Source organism: Dinoponera quadriceps, unplaced genomic scaffold (genome assembly GCF_001313825.1).
Source record: "Dinoponera quadriceps isolate SergipeBrazil2010 unplaced genomic scaffold, ASM131382v1 scaffold1969, whole genome shotgun sequence".
NCBI lineage: Eukaryota > Metazoa > Arthropoda > Insecta > Hymenoptera > Formicidae > Dinoponera > Dinoponera quadriceps.
In genome coordinates, this window is record NW_014556016.1 from 1 (window position 1) to 6,532 (window position 6,532).

A 6,532-nucleotide genomic window follows, 5' to 3' on the forward strand; every position below is an offset into this window, starting at 1 on the left:
ACGATCTTTTTCGGCTGTTGTTCTCGTATGTGACCCATTTTTCATCACCTGTTAACATCCGCTTCAAAAATGGGTCGATTTCGTTACGTTTCAGCAAAGAATCGCAGGCATCAATTCGGTCCAAAAGGTTCTTTTGCGTCAATTCGTGTGGCACCCATACATCGAGCTTCTTCTTGAGACCAGCCTTATGCAAATGGTTCCAAACGGTTTTCTGGCTAATCTTCAGTTCTTGGGCAATGGAATAAGTGCTCACATGCCGGTCCGACTCGACGATTTTCATGATTTTATCGACATTTTCGACGATTGGTCTACCAGATACGTGCCTCATCTTCGACGTCCATATTACCAGAACGAAATAGTTGGAACCACCGCTTTGCTGTTGCATTCGATACTATATTGGATCCATAAACAGCACAAATTTTTTTGGCCGCCTGCTCCGCCTTTTCACCTTGGTCGTAGTGGTACTGAAGAATGTATCGAATTTTCTCTTTTTTTACCTCCATTTTGGAACGTTGTAACACACAACTGCCTTGACCAAACACAAAACTGTCACAGAACTTTTTTTGAAGCGTAATGTCACCTTTACATCGACGTATAATATGACCCAATGCGATGTATACATCGTGAGATATGGTTCACTAAAGACATCTAGCGGAAAACGCTCAGAACTTTTTACTTCACCTAATATATATATTATGCGTATGTTTCTCGCGTTTGTCTATTATCCAATAGACCGGTTTCTGATTGGACAGTTGGTGTGAAAAGTCTCGTCTTGATTCAGTGGGGATTCAGGAAGGTGAGTGAAAGAGGTGTTTAATGGATACGGGCACTGTAGTGTAGAAAGAGAGAGAAGATATTGTCGGTCTACGTCACGCTCGCGGTGCTGCTGTACGGGCACTCATGAATACCGGCTGTATGCGTGTGCGCGCGTACGTGTGAAGGGTGTACGTCATTCAGGCGTGTCGCCTGTCGCGTTGTATATATAGGTCGGCACGTGCTTCGTGGTACGTGAGGTTAACTATCGTTTCGAAATAATATTGAATTTCGCGCTTGTTGTTACGGTTAACAACTTCAATGAACTTTGAATATTAACAATAAGACATTTTGAGGCGGGGACGCTACAGAGCTAGCGTATTTATTCGAAAAGATTCAAGCCGAAACGTGAATTTGAATTAGTTCACGTTTTCTGCTGTAGAAACGAAAGAAACGTTCGCCGCTTGAATTCTTCGAGGCTGTAGCAAGGAAATAACGTAATAAAGCAGAATATTTCAATCACACTCTTCAATTTGCATCTGTTCACGATTCAACGTAAAGAAACGGAAGATTCAATCGAAAATCACGTTACTTCGCCTATTACACGCAAACTCGCAAGTTTCGCTCGCAGATTGATTTCTTTTACGTTTTCTCGTGGAGCTAGCGCATTTGTTCGAAAAGATTAAAGCCGAAACGTGAATAACTATTTATTTATGTTATTTATTTCCACCTTGCTTTTGGATTTTTTCAAAGTTTTTAAAAGTTTCTATTCTGTTTTTTTTTTCGCTCTTTCTAAACTTTGCTCTTTTGTAGCTTCATTTTTTGTCATTAATTCGTGATAGATGTAAAACGACGACTTATCCTTCTTCTATTTATTGCCTTTTTTTCTAAGTTATATTTTCTAATTTTTTTTGTGTTTTTCTTCCGCTTTTTGGTACTTTTTAATTTTTTAATTTTTGTAGCTTAATATTTTTAATGATTCGTGGTATATATGTAAAACAACGGCCTAACCTTCTTTTTATTCTTGCATTTTTTTAAAGTCTTTTTCTCGGTTTTTTTTTCTTTCTATAGATCTTTTTAACATTTACGTTTTTCGTTGTTAACTTGTGTTATTTTCTTCTATTTTATTTTGTTTATTTATTTATTTGTCTATTTATTTATTTTATTTATTTTATTTTATTAATATATTTATTTATTTATTTATTTATTTACTTTTTTCATGCCGCCTTCGGAGCATACCCAACATAACATGAGACAGCCGTGGTCAAAGTGGGGTCAGAATGAGATCGGGACGAGGTCACGATGTGGTCAGGATGAGTCCAGGATGAGTTAGGTTACCTGGTTTTCTGAAAAATGATATTTGTGACATCGATCGGGCAGGCAGGGAATACATTATTAGAGTGTGAAAAGAGAAGCGGTAGCTTTCCTCCCCTCCATTTTTGTTCTCTCGCCCGTATCTCGTAAACCATTGATGAGGTAAGGTTGGTGTCTGAGGGGACATTGCTGCTCTTGGGAAGCGCAATCAGTCGCACTCACCCCACCCTTCCACCACCTCCCGTTGAGGTGCTGTAATTTTGGAAGTTGCGTTTTTGGAATGTAGAACGTCTCACAACTTTGCCACGATTGCTAATAATATATCGGGGTTGCGGGGACCTACGTCCCTTCCTTCAGGCTTTCTAACGAACCCAGCCCCACCCCTTAACATCACTCGTTCGAAAGTTACAGACGGTTTCCCTTAAAAACCTAACGTTCATTCTTGCTTTCGGGCTTATAATTCTTCACAAATTGAAATATTACATATTTTTTGGTTACCTATTTATTTATGTTATTTATTTCCACATTGCTTTTGAATTTTTTCTAAGTTTTTTAAAAGTATTCTGTTCTTTTTCGCTCTTTCTAAACTTTGCTCTTTTTGTTGATTCATTTTTTGTCATTAATTCGTGATAGATGTAAAACGACGACTTATCCTTCTATTTATTACTTTTTTTCTCATTTTTTTTTGGTTTTTCTTATGCTTTTTGGTTCTTTTTAATTTTTAAATTTTTGTAGCTTAATATTTTTAATGATTCGTGGTATATATATAAAACGACGGCCTAACCTTCTCTTTATTCTTGCGTTTTTTTTTAATTCTTTTTCTCGGCTTTTTTCCTTTCTTTAGATCTTTTTAACATTTACGTTTTTCGTTGCTAATTTGTGTTATTTTCTTCTATTTTATTTTATTTTGTTTATATATTAATTAATTTATTTTATTTTGTTTATATATTTATTAATTTATTTATTTTATTTTATTTATATATTTATTTATTTATTTATTTATTTACTCTTTCCATGCCGCCTTCGGAGCATTCCCAACATATGAGACAACCTTGGTCAAAGTGGGGTCAGAATGAGATCGGGACGAGGTCACGATGAAGTCAGGATGAGTTCAGAATGAGTTAGGTTAGGTTAGGTTCTCCGTCGTCGAGGCGCCACCTTATCGTGGTGACGGAGCCTTAGCCCTAATGAGCCCGGGTTCCCTTCTCGCCGTGGAATCTTGGTTCCGCGGCGAGTGGGGGGCCAGGGGGAGGAGCGACCAAGAGCGCCTCCCTCCTGCCGGGCATTGGCCCGGTGGGGGGTGTATGAAGGAGTGAGTGGGCCCCGGTCGACCTGGTGTGGATATTCCTGGTAGACTACACCTGGGGGAGTAGTAACCCTAAGGTGCCCCCCGGTTCCCCTTGGCGGGCCGGGGGGATAGCCGGGGACCCGGATCATGTCAGTAACTGACCTCTGGCGGGAGTAATATGGGAGTCCGTCCTCGCTTGGGGGCTTGCCCCCGGCGGCGGCGGTGGGCCCATGAAACCGCCATGTTTAACGTGGAATAACCGCTGATCCGTGTCCGTCTGGAGCCAATGTCAGGGTTGAAGCGCCTGCGTCGGGCGGGGGAATGAGGAGCAGCCTAGCCAGCTTGCTCCCATACCCGATGCCATCTAGGGTAAATGGTGGCAGCATCTAGCCTGAGGTTTGGGTAAGCGGCCGATCGGATCGGTGCGCGCCCACTCGATAGGGGTGACGTTAAACCTTTAACATCATTTATGGCGCGGGCCTATCCCGTAACATTTTTGAATAGAATCACATGGTGAGGATAGGGGTGGCTACCTGATAAACCGCTTCTCGGCTTCCTCACCCTTCAATAGGGTTTCTTTCTACCGGGGGAAGTGCCCCCACTGATGGTTGGGGCCCCATGATGGGCGAACCCGATGAAATTATATCATACAATATGGATGAACTCAAATACAAAACCTTTGGGGAGGGGGCGAAAGAAGGGAAGAGCGGGACGGATAGCACTCCCGACTTCCGAGGAGGGATGCGTTCCGCATCTTGTGTTGCCACCGCCGTAGCACTGGGTGACAGTGGGACCTCCGACTCGTCGCACAAGAGCGGGACGAGTGAGGGGAGAGTCGCTAAGTTGGGCGCAGTAGCGCGAACCACGGGGGGGGGGCGGGGGTCGGTCTCGCCCGTGGGGGACGAGAACAGTGAGATGGCGAGGGTTTTTGGTTTAGTCCCTGGTCGTAGGAAGATGGCGCGGTCCCCCTCCCCCCTACGGAGGGAACCGTTAAAAATCTGGTTGCCCGCTTTCCACCCCCGCAGGAATGCGTGGGAAGAAGGCCGGTGACCCCGGTCACCACCGTGACGGAGGGGCACGTGGGGAAGTCGTTAGGCCCCCGCGCGTCTCCCGTTAGGACCCGGAGGGTGATCCGGGGACCGTGGGGCGTGGCATCCGACGAAGCAGAGCAATACGCGTCGGATGCCAACGCACAATCGATGGCATCTACGGCCTCCGCGTGGGAGCTCGCGGCTAAGACGAAGCGGACCTACGCGGAGGTCGTGGTGAAGCAGCGGGGACGAGGCAGACAGCCGGGATCTACGAAGGCCAGACGCGAGGCCTCGGAGGTGTTTAAGGCGGATATGGACTTCCGTGTGGCTGGGGAGGTGGCAAGGAGGATGACCTCCCCCCCGGCGCCATTTCAGGAGGGGATAATGGCAGATGTCCCCATCCCCGAGATCATGGCGTCAACGTACGACGCCATCGCGGGTGTAGAGAGGGTCGCCAAGGTGTCGCGCGGCCTGAAGGGCACGATGGTCAAGGCTCTTCGGCAGTCATGCGCGGTTATGCGCGTGGCTGCCGAGGAGATGAGCCGTCGTACCCGGGGGGTTACCGGTAGCGTCGACCAGTTAAGAGAGATCGCGGCCTTAAAGGGTGAGCTGACCGTGGCGCGGGAGGAAATATCCGCGTTAAATAAGGAGGTTGCTTCATTGTGGAGGGCTGCGGAGGAGGGGACGGCAGAAGAGCTCTCCCCTCTTCCGCAGCGTGCAGGAAGAATGGGAGGTGCATGGGGCCCTGCAGCTACGGGAGAGGGGACGGGGTGGGGGATGCCCCAGCCCCCCCCCCCCGGACGGGGCGGAGCCTGAGGACCGTCGCTCCTCTAAAGATGAGGAGGCGATGGGGGGCACCTGGAAGGAGGAAAGATTTGAGATCCTCCTCCGTAAAGTATCCTCCATCATGGAAGAAAGTTTCCGTGCCCTGGGGGCCGAGTTGCTCGTGGCGGCCCGGAACACGGAGAGCCGTGGAGGTAGTGAGGGGAAAAAAAGGGGCGCACTCCCGGCCGTGACCGGGGGAGCCCTAATTGAGCCGCCAGGGCCGTCGAAGGGAGCGGCCCCGAGTGAACCGCTCAAAGAAGGTGGTCAGAAGGAGGGGAGAGGAAAGAAGAAGAGTAAGCAGAAGGCAAGGGTGCCGGCCCGTCCTTCTCGGGAGGAAGGCGGGGACGAAGGGGTGACCGACCGTGTCCACCCCGTGCGAAGGGAGGAGGGCGACACGCTTGGGGCGCCCCTATCCCAGGGGTAGACTGAGGTGGTGGGGGGAGGAAACGAGACCCCCCTCCCCCCGCTGGTACGGCGGTTCCGGAGGGGAGGAGGGGTTGAATGGGACGCGGGAGTGTCAATCCCCCCCCGCTCCCCCCGCCTGGGAAGAAATGAAGAGTGCCGTCGACGGCGGCGATAACTATTACCTGCGTGCCCGGGGAATATGAAAGCGTGATTCGGGAGGCGAGGTCTAAGATCGACCTCGCCTCCTTGGAAATTGAGGGCCTGAGGGTTAGGAGAACCCTCACCGGGGCCCTCAATTATGAGATCGCGGGCCCTGGAGGGGAGGCTAAGGCAGACGCCTTGGCAGCCCGCCTAAACGAGGTCTTTGCGGGCAGGGAGGGAATTTGGATCGCCCGCCCGTGCAAGCGGGCGGAGATCCGGGTCGCCGGGCTGGATGAGGCCTGCGCGGTGGAGGAGGTGGCTGCAGCGGTGGCTCGCGTTGGCGAATGTCCGGGGTCACTTGTCGAGGTCGAGAAAATCGGAAGAGGCCCCGGATGGCTGGGCTCTCTCTGGGTGAGGTGTCCGGTCGCGGCCGCGAACAAGGTGGCGGTGGCCGGTCGCATCAGAATAGGGTGGATCTGGGCGGCAGCGGTGATGCTGGGCGAGCGCCCCCTGTAGTGCTACAAATGCCTGGGGAGGGGCGGGGCGTAGTGTCCGGGGGAGGGGAAGAGTGGGGATTGCTCTCCTCTTCGCCCCCCCCCCGTACCACGTCCCGGGGAGGGCCGTCGCTGGGGCGGAGATCCCTGGCGGCGGCTTAACCTCCCTTGGAAGGGGCGGCAGAGGGGTGGTGCCCCCTCTGTCGCCGCAGAGGAGGGTTGTGGCGCGGGAGACATGTCCGGGTATGCCTTTGGCAGGTTCCGCGTGCCCCCCCCCCCCC

The 6,532-nt window shown here is 50.4% G+C and overlaps 1 pseudogene; it reads right to left on the reverse strand.

The window, feature by feature from the left end:
- Positions 1–7: 7 nt before the first annotated feature.
- LOC106746439 lies at positions 8–510 on the reverse strand (annotated as a pseudogene).
- Between the last annotated feature and the right edge of the window lie 6,022 nt (positions 511–6,532).